This window comes from Lutra lutra, chromosome X, assembly GCF_902655055.1.
Source record: "Lutra lutra chromosome X, mLutLut1.2, whole genome shotgun sequence".
Lineage (NCBI taxonomy): Eukaryota > Metazoa > Chordata > Mammalia > Carnivora > Mustelidae > Lutra > Lutra lutra.
In genome coordinates, this window is record NC_062296.1 from 33,593,617 (window position 1) to 33,608,487 (window position 14,871).

A 14,871-nucleotide genomic window follows, 5' to 3' on the forward strand; every position below is an offset into this window, starting at 1 on the left:
TTTCCTCCCCAGAGCCCTTAGCAACCACTAAACTACTTTTAATCTCTATAAATTTACCTATTATGCACATTTCACATAAATTAAATCATATAATGTATGATCATTTGTGTCAGGCTTGTTTCACTTAACATAATGTTTTCAAGATTCATCCATGATGTAGAATATGTCAGAATTTCCTTCCTCTGGATAAGGTGAAAGATAGCAGAGTATGAGGACCCTAAGCTCACCTCATCCCACAGATAAAATTAGATCATACTCTCATTAGTGTAAATAACCCAGAAAATCACCTGAACACTGACAAAACAAACTCCACAACTAGAGGTAGAGAAAACTCCACACTGAAGAAGGTGGGAAGGGCAGAGACTGGATGGGAACTAAATGTACATGCATTGAGGGAGGGACCTAAGGCATAGAGAGGGGAAAGAAACAGACCATCACACCAGGGAGCCCACATGGGGAAAATGAATTCCCATAATATTTGGCTTTGAAAACCAGAGGGACCAAATTTTGTGAGTTTTTATACCAGCAGGATTAAAAACCAGGAATTTTAAAAATCAGTGTGCTTGGCTCTGGGAGAGTTGGGAGGGTGAGAGGAAACTGAGTCCCTGCCCTTAAGGGGGCAGCACAAAAAGCAGCCTGCAGAGATACAGCATAAAAGCAATAGTTTGAACTACACCTGAGACATACAGGAGGGAGAGTTGTTTATTTATCTCAGAGCATGTCCTGGAGGGACAGAGACCACTGGGACACTCCTCCAGGAACAAAAGAGCTGGCAGGTTCCATTTCCTTTCCCTACCTGCCCCCCAGCATAAACACATGTCCACCTGCAGGAACCAGCACACCACTGACTCTCCCTACTGGACATGCTAACACCACTGTTCCACCCACCTCCTTCTGTGCTTTGGAAGATCGACCCCCTCCAGGTGGTACTGCCTCAGTCCTGTTGCTACAGGTATCCCCCTGCAGAGGACCATGATAAATCTTACCAACACCATAACTCCTGCAACCTTTGTACTTTGCTGGCACACCCCCTCCAACTTGGCCAGCCTCAGTTCTGTGGCAGGTCACCTCTCACAGAAAACTGGTGCACAAACCATGCAAACATTGCATCATCCTCCCCTGATGCATATTGCAGATCTACCCCCTCCAATATGCTCTTGGCCATATCCCATCCAAAGCAGTACCACAAGCCTTCCAGTGTTCAACCAGCCCTGACAAGGGCCAGCACCATTCCAAAAAGACAGCTGCCCCAGGGAGAAAGAAAGATAATCACATACACCAGTCAGACAGTGGCCTTAGCAGTGGGCTGGAGGAAGACAGCTGTTAAAATTGTAAGCTCTCCTCACCAATGAAAGCTTCTCAGAGCACAATACAAGGAAAGTGCCTTATAGTTGGTGCTATTGCATCTTGCAAAAATAAGGTCTGACATAAATCAAGCCCAAGGTGGCCCTAGACTGTCCCACTAATAACACAAGGATGAAACACTGCCATAAAGAGACAAGGAAAGACACTGCAGATGACTGGACTGAAGGGAAAAGTGGCTCAGCCACAACACACATAGAAGACATCCACAAAATGCCACATCTTGATGAACAGGGAACATTGTAGTGCAAGGCACTACAAGACTTCTCCTTAATAAGGCCACTGCTTTTAGGAATAGGAGATGTAACTGACTATTTTAATACACAGAAACAAGAACAGAGAGACAAAATGAGGAGACAGAATGTGTCCCAAATGAAAGATCAGGACAAAATTATAGCAAGAGACCTATATGAAATGGAGATAAGTAATATGCCTATTAGAGAATTTGAAATAATGATCATAAAGATACCCATTATACTTGAGAAAAGAGCACAGGGCATCAGTGAGAACTTTAAGAAAGAGATAAAAAGGAACCAATCGGAGATGAAGAAGACAATAAATGAAATTAAAAATACACTAGATGAAATAAATAGAAGAAGAGAGGAATCAGAAGAATGAACCGGCGAGCTGAAGAACAGAATAATGCCAAATAATCAAGCTGAGCATGTGGGAGAAAGAAAGGTTATACAAAATGAGAATAGACTTAGGGAACTCAACAATTCCATCAAGTATAATAAAATTCACATTATAGGAATCACAGAAGGAGAAGAGAGAGAAAAGGGGGCAGAAAATTTATTTGAAGAAATGATAGCTGAAAAATTCCTGAATCTGGGGAGGGAAACAGAAATCCAGATCCAGGAGGCACAGAAATCCCTGAGCAAAATCAATGCAATGAAGTCCACACCAAGACATGTAGTAATTAAAATGGAAAAAAGTAGTGTTAAAGAGAGAATTTTAAAAACAGCAAGAGAGAGACACCCACCTGGCTTAGTCAGTTGAGTTGGGCTTAGGTCATGATCATGGGGTCCTGGAATTGAGCCCTGTATTGAGCTCTGTGCTCAGTGTGGAACCTGCTTGTCCATCTCCCTCTGCTCTTCCCCCAGCTCACTCTCTCTCTCTCTCTCTCTTTCTCTGTCTCTCCCTCTTTCTGGAATAAATAAATAAAATATTTTTTAAAAAGCAGCGAGAAGAGAAAGCCATTTCATACAAGGGTAACCCTATAAGGCTATCAGGTGATTTTCCAGAAGAAACTTGGCAGGCCAGAAGAGAGTAACATAATATATTGAAAAAAATGAAATGGAAAAAACCTGCATCCAAGAATATGCTACCCAGTAATGCTGACATTCAGAAGAGAAGGAGAGATAAAAAGTTTCCTGGATGAAAAAGTTTACAGGAATTCATGACCACTAAACCAGCCTTACAAAAAATGTTAAAGGGAACTTTCTGACTGGAAAATAAAGAGTAAGAAAAGTAGGAAGCACAAAAGCAGCAAAAAATAAGTATATCTGTAAAATCAGTCAAGGGACACACAAAATAAAAAGGTGCAAGGTAATGACACTATGTACCTAAAGTGTGAGGGGGAGAGGACTAAAGAATGGGTTCAAAATTAGGGGTACCTGGGTGGCTCAGTTGGTTAATCATCTACCTTCAGATCAGGTCATGATCCGGGAGTCCTGGGATTGAGTCCCATGTTGGGCTCCCTGCTCAGTGATGAGCCTGCTTCTCTCTCTCTCTCTGACCCTCCCCACCCCTGCTCATTCTTTCTCTCCCTCTCTCTCTCTCTCTCTCAAATTAATAAATAAAAATCTTTTAAAAAGAGTGGGTTCAAAATTAAGCTACCATCAACTTAACGTAGAGTACTATATGCAGAAAACTTTTTATACAAACCAAATGGTAACCATATATCAAAAACCAGTAATAGATATGTAAAATATAAAGAGAAAGGAATCCAAGTATATCACTAAAGAAAGCCAATTCATCATGAGAAAGCAGAGCAAGGGAAGAAAGGAACAGAACTACAAAAACAACCAAAACAAGTAACAAAGTGGCAATAAATATATACTTATAAATAATTACTTTGAATGTAAATGGACTAAATGTTCCAATCAAAAGATATACGGTGATGGAATGGATTAAAATAAAAGACCTAAGACACCTAGGTGGCTCAGTCAGCTTAGTGTTCAACTCTAGATTTTGGCTCAGGTTATGATCTCAGGGTTGTAAGATCAAGCCCCACAATGGGTTTCATGCTGGTCAAAAAGCCTGTTTGGGATTCTCTCTCTTCCTCTCCCTCTACCCCCTTCCCCCAGTCTCTCTCTTGATCTCTCTCTTAAAAAACCAAAAAAAAAAAAAAAAAAAAAGAAAAGAAAACAAGATCCATTTCTACTATATGTTACCTATAAGAGACTCATTTCAGAACTAAAAGACACATGCAGATTGAAAGTGAAAAAATGGAAAAGCATTTATTGTGCAAATGAATGTGAAAAGAAATCTGGTATAACAATACTTACATCAGACAAAATGCACTTTAAAACAAAAACTGAAACAGGACACAAAGGACAATTATAATTGTAAACTGAATAATCCAACAAGAAGACACAACAATTGTAAATATTTATGCACCCAGTATGAGAACACCTAAATATGTAAAGCAGTTAATTACAAACATAAAGGAGCTAATCGATATTAGTAAAATAATATTAGTAGACATTAACATCATATTTATTTCAGTAGACATAATCAGCCAAACAAAAAAAATAAATAAGGAAACAGTGGCTTTGAATGATATATTGGACAGATGGATTTAACAGATATATTCAGCACATCTCATCCTAAAACAGCAGAATAGGGGTGCCTGGGTGGCTCAGTTGGTAAAGGATCAGACTCTTGATTTCAGCTCAGCTCATGATCTCAAGATCATGGGATTGAGCCCCACGTTGGTTCCATGCTCAGTGGGGAGTCTGCTTGAGATTCTCTCTCTCCCTCTCCCTCTGGCTCTCCATGCTGCATATTCTCTCTCTCTCTAAAAAAAAAATAATAAATAAGTAAATCTTAAAAAAAATAAAACAGCAGAATACACATTCTTTTCAAGTGCGTATGGAACATTCTCCAACATAGATCACATATTGGGACACAAAACAAGTCTCCATAAATTCAAAAAGATCAAAGTCATACCGTGCATTGTTTCTGATCACAGCACTGTGAAACAAGAAATCAACCACAAGAAAAAACCTGGAAAGAGCACAAATATATGGAGGTTAAATAACATGTTACTGAACAATGAAAGGATCAACCAAGAAATCAAAGAGGAAATACAACAAACACACAGAGACAAATGAAAATGAAAACACAGCAGTCTAAAATATTTGGGATGCAGCAAAAGAGGTTCTAAGAGGGAAGTTTGTAACAATATGGGTGTACTTCAAGAAGCAAGAAAAAAGAAAAGTCTCAAATAAATAACTTAACTTTTCACCTAAATGAGCTAGGAAAAAAAAAAAAAAAAGAACAGACAAAACCCAAAACCAATAAAAGGAAGGAAATAATAAAGATTAGAGTAAAATAAACAAAATAGAATTAAAAAAAAAAAAAACCAATAGGGGCGCCTGAGTGGCTCAGTGGGTTAAAGACTCTGCCTTTGGCACGGGTCATGATCCCAGGGTCCTGGGATCGAACCCATATCAGGCTCTCTGCTCAGCAGGGAGCCTGCATTCCACCCCCCTCTGCCTGCCTCTCTGCAAACTTGTGATCTCTCTCTCTGTCAAATAAATAAATAAAATCATTAAAAACAAAAAAAACACACAAAAAACAAACAAAAAATAGAACAGATAGATGAAATGAAGGGCTGGTTCTTTGAAAAAAAAAAATCCATAAAATTGCTAAACTTTTAGCCAGACTCAACAAAAACAAAAACAAAAGGAGAAAGGACTCAAATAGACAAACTTACAAATGAAAGATGAAAAATGACAACCCAAACCACAGAAATACAAACAGCTATGAGAATATTATGAAAAACTATACATCAAAAAATTGCACAACGTAGAAGAAAAGGGTAAATTCCGAGATGCATATAAACTATGAAAACTGAAACAGGAGGAAATAGAAAATATGAACAGAGTGGTAACCAGCAAAGAAATTGAATCATTAATCAAAAAACTGCCAACAAACAAAAGTCCAGGACTAGATGGTTTTACGGATGAATTCTACCAAACATTTGAAAAAGACTTAATACCTATTCTCAAACTATTCTATGAAACAGAAGAGAAAGGAAAACTTCTAAATTCATTCCATGACACCAGCATTACCCTGAAACCAAAACCAGACAGAGACAGGACATAACAAAAGAGAATTACAGACTAATATCTCTCATGAATATAGATGCAAAAATCCTCAAAGTAACATAACTAACCTGAATCCAACAATACACTTAAAAAAATCATTCACCACAATCAAGTGGGATTTATTCCTGGATTGTAAGGATGGTTCAATATTTGCAAATAAATTGGGGCGCCTGGGTGGCTCAGTGGGTTAAGCCGTTGCCTTCGGCTCGGGTCATGATCTCAGGGTCCTGGGATCGAGCCCCGCATCGGGCTCTCTGCTCAGCAGGGAGCCTGCTTCCTCCTCTCTCTCTGCCTGCCTCTCTGCCTGCTTGTGATCTCTCTCTGTCAAATAAATAAAATAAAATCTTTAAAAAAAATTTGCAAATAAATCAATGTGATACAACACATTAAAAAAAAAAGAAAGGGTAAGAATCATATAATCATTTCAATAGATGCAGCACAAGCATTTGAAAAAGTACAACATGCATTCATGATAAAACCCTCAGCAAAGTAGGTTTAGAATGAACATACCTCAACATAATAAAGGCCATATATGAAAAACCCATAGTTAACATAACATGCAATGGTAAAACACTGAGAGTTTTTTCCCTAAGATCAAGAACAAGACAAGGATGTCCACTCTCACCATTTTTATTTGACATAGTACTGGAAGTCCTAGCCACAGCAATCAGATAAGAAAAATAAAAGTCATCCAAATTGTTAAGGGGGTAATGAAACTTTCGCTATTTGCAGATGGTGTGATACTATATACAGAAAAACCAAAAAACTCCACCAGAAAACTGCTAGAACTGACAAATGAATTCAATTAGGTTGCAAGATACAAAATCACTGTGCCGAAATCCATTGCATTTCTTTACTGTCTTTTTTCTAAGGTTTTATTTATTTATTTATTTGAGAGAAAGACTGAGTGCAAGTGAAAAGGGGAAGGGCAGAGGAAGAGGGAGAGGGAGATTATCTCAAGCAGACTCTCCCCTGAGTGTGGAACCTGATGTCGGCTTGATCCCATAACCCTGAGATCATGACCTGAGCCAAAATCAAGAATTAAATGCTTAACTGAGTGAGCCACCCAGACAGCCCCATTACATTTTCATACACAAGTAATGAGGAAGCAGAAAGAGAAATTAAGAAAACAATCTCATTTCCAATTTCACCAAAAATAATAAAATACCCACAAATAAGCTTAACTAAAGAAAAGACCTATATTCTGAGAACTAGAAAATATCAATGAAAGAAATTGAAGATTACACAAATAAATGAAAGGATATTCTATCCTCATGAATTGGAAGAACAAGTATTGTTAAAATGTCCAATCCACATTAAGTTATCTACAGATTTAATGCATTCCCTATCAAAATCCCAATAGCATTTTTCACAGAAATAGGACAAACATTTCTAAAATATATGTGGAAGCAAAAAAGACCCTGAATAGTCAAAGCAATCTTGAACAAGAAAAACAGAGCTGGAGGTATGACAATTCCAGATTTCAATTTATACTACAAAGTTGTAGCAATCAAAACAATATGGTAATGGCACAAAAATAGACACATAGAACAATGGAACAGAATAGAAAACCTGAAATAAACCCAGAATTATATAGTCACTTAATCTTTGACAAAGGAGGCAAGAACATGCAATGGGAAAAAGATGGTGTTGGAGAACTGGACGGCTACATGCAACAGAGTGAAACTAGACCACTTTCTTATACCACATATAGAAATAAAATCCAAATGGGTTAAGGACCAAAATGTGAGACCTGAAACTATAAAAATCCTAGAGGAGAGCACAAGCAGTATTTTTTCTGACATTTTCTGTAACTACATATTTCTAAATATGTCTCCTGAGGAAAGGGAAACAAAACCAAAAATAAGCTATTGGGACTACATCAAAATGGAAAGCTCCTGCAGAGCAAAGAAAACTATCAACAAAACTAAAAGACAACCTACAGAATGGGAAAAGACATTTGCAAATGACCTATCCAATAAAGGGTTAATATACAAAATATATAAAGAACTTACTGAACTCAACAGTCAAAAAATAAATAACCCAATTGAAAAATGGGCAAAAGGTATGAAAAGGCATTTCTCCAAAGAGGACCTCCAGACGGCCAACAGACACATGAAAAGATGCTAAAGATCACTCATCATCAGGAAAATGCAAATCAAAACAGTGTAATATTATTCAACTATAACAAAGAATGAAATCTTGGAATTTGCAACAACATGGGTGGATCTAGAAAGTATAATGCTAAGTGAAATAAGTCAGTCAGAGGAAGACAAATAGCATATGATTTCATTCATATATGAAATTTAATAAACAAACAAAGGGGGGAAAGGAGACAAACCAAACAACAGAGTCTTAATTATTGAGAACTATCAGATGGTTACCAGAGGTTAAGTGGGTGGGTGGATTGGAGAAATAGGTGAAGGGATGTGAGAGTAAACTTATCTTGATGACCACTGAATAATACATAAAATTGTTGAATCAGGGCGCCTGGGTGGCTCAGTGGGTTAAGCCGCTGCCTTCGGCTCAGGTCATGATCTCAGGGTCCTGGGATCAAGGCCCGCATCGGGCTCTCTGCTCAGCAGGGAGCCTGCTTCCCTCTCTCTCTCTCTCTCTCTCTCTCTCTCTCTGCCTGCCTCTCTGTCTACTTGTGATCTCTCTCTGTCAAATAAATAAATAAAATCTTAAAAAAAAAAATTGTTGAATCAGTATATTGTATACCTATAACTAATTTAACACTGTATATCAATTAATTGGAGTTAAAATGAAAATATAAAATTAAAGTTAAAAAAAGAAAATTTCCTTCTTTTTATGGATAACTAGTAGTCCATTGTATGGATATGCCACAATTTATCTATTCATCCGTTGATGGACATTTAAGTATTTTCAACCATTTGGCAATTGTGAAACATGCTGCTATTGATATTCAAGCACAAATTTTTGTTTGAGTACTGTTTTCAGGGGGTTATTTTTGGTATATACCTAGGAGTAGAATTGCTGGATCATACCTAACTGTATGTTTAACCTTTTCCAGGAACTGCCACACTGCTTTTAATGGCAGTTGCATGATTTTACATTCCCACCAGCAAAATACAAGGGTTCCAAATTTTCCACTTCTCCAACCTTAATATCTTCCATGTTTGTTATATCATTATTATATTATTATTATAATATTATATCATTATTATATTATTATTATTATTATTATTATTATATCATTATTAATATTATAGCCATCCTACTAAATACAAGATGGTTTTGCATTGTGGTTTTGGTTTGCACTTTCCTAATTACTACTTATGTTGAGCATCTTTCATATACTTATTGGCCATTTACATAGCTTTGAAGAAATAGTTACTCAAATCCTTTGCCCATTTTAAAATTGGGTTGCTTGTCTTTTTGTTTTTGAGTTGTAAGTATTTTTTTAAAAGATTTATTTATTTATCTTAGAGAGAGAGAGGAAGAGAGAGAGGAAGAGAGGATGGATGGAGCAGGGCGAGAGGGAGAGAATTTCAAGCAGATTCTCTGCTGAGCACGGAGTCTGATGTAGGGCTCCATCTCATGTCCCTGAGATCATGACCTGAGCTGAAACCAAGAGTCAGACACTTAACCAACTGAACCACTCAGGCACCCCTGAGTCATTCTTTGCATATTCTGGATACTAGGTCCTTATCAGATATATAATTTCAGATTATCAGATATATAATTATCAACTCCCCCCATTCTGTAAGTTGCTTTTCACTCTCTCGATAGTATTGTTTGATACACAAATGTTTTCAATTTCAGTGAAGTCCAATTTATTGATTTCTATTTTGTTGCTTGTGCTTTTGGTGTTGTATCTAAAACACTTTGCTGAATCCAAGGTCATGAAGATTTATGCTTGCATATTTTTCCATGAGTTTTATGGTCTTAGCTCTTGTATTTAGGTATTTGTTTCATTTGGCATTCATTTTTGTATAAGGTATGAGATGAGGTAGCAGTTCAGCTTCTCTTTTGCATGTGAACATCCAGTTGTCCTTAGTCTGGATTTAGTTTCTTATACACTCCATTCATTTTTATGACTTGAAAACTCTTAATTTTATTTCTTCTGCCTGGAGGTTTCTTATCTTGGCTCTATGCATGGTTGGCTTCTGATCTTTCAGTTTTCATGTCAGTATCACCTCAGAGTTTTCCTAACTACCCTATCTAATCTAAAGTTACTTTTATTCCCTTCCTAACATCTTATCTTACAACCAAATTTTATTTGGTTCTAGAATTCATTACTCTATTTTATTAGTTGCTCACTTGTTTATTGGCTTTCTTCCTTACAAGAATGTGAGTTGTGTGAGAGCAGGGAACTGGTTTATCTTGTTTTATCACTGTTTCTTCAGTGCCTGACACATAATAGGCAGTTAACAAACATTGTAGAATGAACATAGAGGTCCCATCAGTAGTATAACACTAACAACAACGTCCTCCAAGTCATTTTTCAACTTAATGTATGATATGTCACCATAGTATATAAGAATAGTTTTAAATTTTCCCAAATTTTTCTCTGGATAAGAAAATTAAGTTCTGGGAAGGGTAAAAGTGACTCTCTAAGGTCAAACAGGAAGACTTTAACTTGTGGAGTGATTCCCACATTAATTTAGCTTGTGGCATCCCACAAGAGTAAAGGAGAAAGACACCGAAGACTGTTCAAGGTCAAATCCAAGGTGCTTGAACCTGCTTTCAGCTTCCCTGCCCTTCCTTGAAATTTCTTTAAATTCAAGAAAGAAAAAATCAGGTAGCACTAGTGTTGACGGTACTTTGCCAACTATAGCAAACCTCATTTACTGAGTAGTCCTTTAAAATAGATTAAAAATGAAAGGGACTTGTTAAATAAGCTGGAAGTACAATTGCATTTCTGAGTAAGACTGGTTTTTCACAGCTCATCCTTGGTTACCTCTGGACAATGGTTGATCGATAAAGCACTTAACACTGAAGGATTTTAAACCACTCTGCTGCCCCCCTCAACCTTCATGTTCCCACATCCTTCCTGAGCTGATTCTTCCTGAGCCAGCTCTTATTCTTAAGAGGCTGTGGTGTGTGGGAAACAAGATGGCAAAAGGAGGACTGAGCAATCTTAGTCTCCTTCAAAGATCCTTGTCCCTTTACCTATCTTTTAAATGTGGATGTTCATCAGGGTTTGTTTTTTTTTCTGTCCTTGGCCCACATATTTGATAAGCACCTTGGTCACATCTTCTACTCTTAGAGCTTCTGTCTTTCACATTGATCTTCCAGCCCAGAATTTTCCTCCAGACCCACATAACTATGTCTGTACTATACACTAGGATGTGCCAAAGATGCTTCTCACCTAATAGCCAAGCTGAAAACAATTATTTACTGCTCTTCACTGTCTGTCATTAAAGAGAAGGAGTATGGGGACATCACACTACAATGTGCCTTTATTCTTATCTTAATGAAGCATATCTCCATAGTTCTCCGCAGTTCACCACAGTTCTCGAAGCAGAAATGTAGGAATCATACTAACATCTCTCCCTCTCCCTCAAACTCTTTTTGGGCCCACCCACTTTGTTTCCCATCCAACCTGTCTTCTGTCTTCAAGTCCTTTTCTGAATCCATCACTTACTAGACCTATGAGCACTATGGATTTGGGAAAGTCATATAACTTTTCTAAGTCTCAGTTTCTGCCCAGAAAATTGAGGTAATGCCTACTTCATAAGGTTGGTGTGAGGACCAAATTTACTATTCAAATTTAAGGGACAGTTATTTGGTAAAAAGCAAGTCTTACTAGAAAAATTTAGGCTGTATTTGTTCACAATTTCCAGAACATATCCATGATGACAGCCTCCTGTTCAGGTCTTCTAGACCGAAGGCATTTTAGAATCACTGATGGGTTTACTGTCACAAGAAAGTAGAATTACAACCCAGAAAGCAAGAGAACAAAGTTCTTTGGTTGTCAGTTGTATTTTACTCACAGCTGTCAAGAAAACATGGTGCATACTGCAGGTCATTAGGCACATGCCCAAATATGCCCTGGGGTGGTCTTACCCCAGCACCCAAATACCCAGAGAACAAAGCTGAGGTTCATAGAGCAGGGCCTTTCCTATTGTGTGATCCTTGCTTCCTGCAGCTGTTCCTTCATGGTATTTTGTGGGCAAGTAGTCTGGCTCATAGCACTGTCTCCACTGGCTAGCCACTGGCCCTATCAGATTGCGCCTGTGGAAAATGTTGTTGTATATTTCCTGAGCCTTACATCTCATTTCCTGAGCATATTTTGATTGTCATATAATCCTCAATTTTCCCTCAGCCTCTTAGCCAATAACAGGATGGCGGGAGACACAATCATCCTTTCAGCTCCTTTAATGTCCTTCTGCAGTGTAGTTGCCCAGGTCTTTTGGAGCAGCAGGACAGGCTACACCATTCAGCAAAGCCAGTAAAATGTAGTAATGCTGTGATAACCAACTGGATGCTTAGAAACAAGTCTTTGTGAATGAGGTTCCAAAACTGACAAATCTCCATGTCTTGCTTCAGGAGGCAGAAGCAAGGATAATAAGGATTTCTTGGTTCTGGAATGTTGCTTCTCTTGTTTCATGGAAACTCTTCTAACCTTCTAGGAAACGAATTAGGGTGCTTTAGAAAATTAGGCCACCACTGGTCATTCTTCCAAATTGTTTGGCCGGCTGCAAAGACAGGGGTGTTAGTGCTAGAAAAGCTTCAAAAGACACTGAGGACTTTGTGGTGGGAGAGGAGGAATGGGGAAGAATGACAGAGGAGGTACTATTTTTTTTAAAGATTTTTATTTATTTATTTGACAGAGATCACAAGTAGTCAAAGAGGCAGGCAGAGAGGTGGGGCGGGGGGTAGGCAGGCTCTCCACTGAGCAGAGAGCCTGACACGGGTCTCAATCCCAGGACCCTGGGATCATGACCTGAGCCGAATGCTCAGCTCACTGAGCCACCCAGGCGCCCCCAGAGGAGATACTACTGAGAGACTTGGGAGGAGACTTTGTTCTTTCAGCTGTCTGGACCATCATTCAGGACACTGCACTAGGAATACAATTCTAGTCAAACCTTGGTTAACTGGAGTATGAGAGAGTGGATCTTCTCTGTTCCTAGGCAAAGCAATCTCATAATTTAGTTCAGCATTAGGGCACCTTGAATGCAGGTGCTAAAAGGGAAAAGAAAAGTGAAGTTTGGAGGTTGTAAATGGAAGGTAATTCCTGAAAGAATAAGAAAGATTTGAGAATAATGTGGGACCTGGAAATACCAATATTACAAATTTCTATATTTTATGAGAAGGTAATTTTCAAATATGAAGCAGATAATGCTTTAAACCAGGCAGTGGCTTCCTATTGCTGTGACTTAGGCTGGACCAGAATGTAAACTTAAAAGGGTAGTGGCACTGTCTATCTTCCTAACCCTTGTGCTTCCAGTAACTAACACAGTGCCTGGTACATGTTGGTGATTTGTAATTGTTGGCAAATTGTCTTTCTCCAAGAGGGCAACAATCAGCATGGGTGATGAATCCTCCTCATCTGGTATATCAGACTTTTTAAGAGTTTCATTTAATGTCTTGATGAAAACGTTCTCTATTCTTTTTCAGAAATTTATTCATATTCAATATAAATATGCTCACAGAAAGATACTCATAGTTGTTAATATAATGCAATTTAGCTTAACTCACACTGAAAGTATACTGAAAATTGGTAAATAACAAGGTAAAAAAGGGTTTATTTTTCATCTTTTATATATAAACCTGGTTTATTTTTCATCTTTTATAAATATAATAAAAAACCTGTCTCAAAAGTTGTTAACGCAGGCAGCAATGAATCTTTTAGGACACTGCCCTAGGAATGAATTCTAGTCATTCTATATTCACAAGTAATTTATCTTTGGTTTACTTCTGTATAATACACAAATTATACTCTAAAAGCTTAAAAGTTGGTACAGCAAAAAAAAAAAAAAAGGGAATATTTTAGTGCCAGCTAACAGTGTAGAGTGGGTAGACATCTATGTGTAACATACGAAACAACTATGAAAACTACCCTATTTTGGTTCATATTGTATGTAATTTATAAATATATACAAACTAAAACTGAAATAATTCTTTAAATCTGAGCTACAGTGATGTGATGGAACTGGCTTGTACCAGCTCATGACAGAACACTGCATGTATATCTTCCCAACTCCACTTTTATTGACTTCAAGTTGATAGCTTGCAGTTGGCCATGGTGGGAATATTTACACCATGGAAATAAGCAAATGCTACAAATTAGGCCTCTCTTGCTCTCCTGCCAACCAAATCCAGTTACTAAATATTTATGAGCACATACATCGTTAGCTAACACTATCAGCTGATTCTCTGAGGACAATTAAAAAAAAACTCAACAAAATAGTTGTCAGTTTCGATTTTTATAGAAACGTAAATATAAGTTTCATCTCTAGGTTTTCAGTCTAGAACTGACACTACAGCATAGGCAAGGTATACCTTCCATATTCAACCTGACAGGCCATGGAGTATGCAGGTTTTTATTTTTATTGTGTTATGTTAGTCAGCATACAATACATCATTAGTTTTTGATGTATTGTTGCAGATTCATTGTTTATTACAAGCCCTTATATGCAAACTCTCCAAAGTTCAAGGGTAATGGTGTTCTACAAATGCCTCTATAAATAAATGGCCCTTTCTTATAGACTAGGAAAGAATACGCACCCCATAGTAAAAAGAAACTTTTTTGTTTAAAAATAAAATCAAGTAGAGGTGCCGGGGTGGCTCAGTGATTAAGCCTCTGTCTTCAGCTCAGGTCATGATCTCAAGGTCCTGGGATGGACCCCCGCATTGGGGGCTCTGCTCAGTGGGGAGCCTGCTTCCCCCCCCCCTGCCTCCCTCTCTGCCTACTTGTGATCTCTTTCTCTGTCAAATAAATAAATGGAATCTTAAAAACAAAACAAAACAAAACAAAACCCAAGTAACCCCCCCAAAAGAAGCAACTCTGACAAAAGAGCAAAAATAAAGTATATGCTAATGAGTTGGGGTTAAGGAAAAAATTCTAGAATTAGATTGTAGTGATGGGTTGCACAATTTGGGGAACATACTTAAAAAACTGAATTCCACACTTTAAAAGGGTAAATCTTTTGATATGTGACTTAGAACTCAATGAAGTTGTCAGTAAAAAAATGGTTAAGGT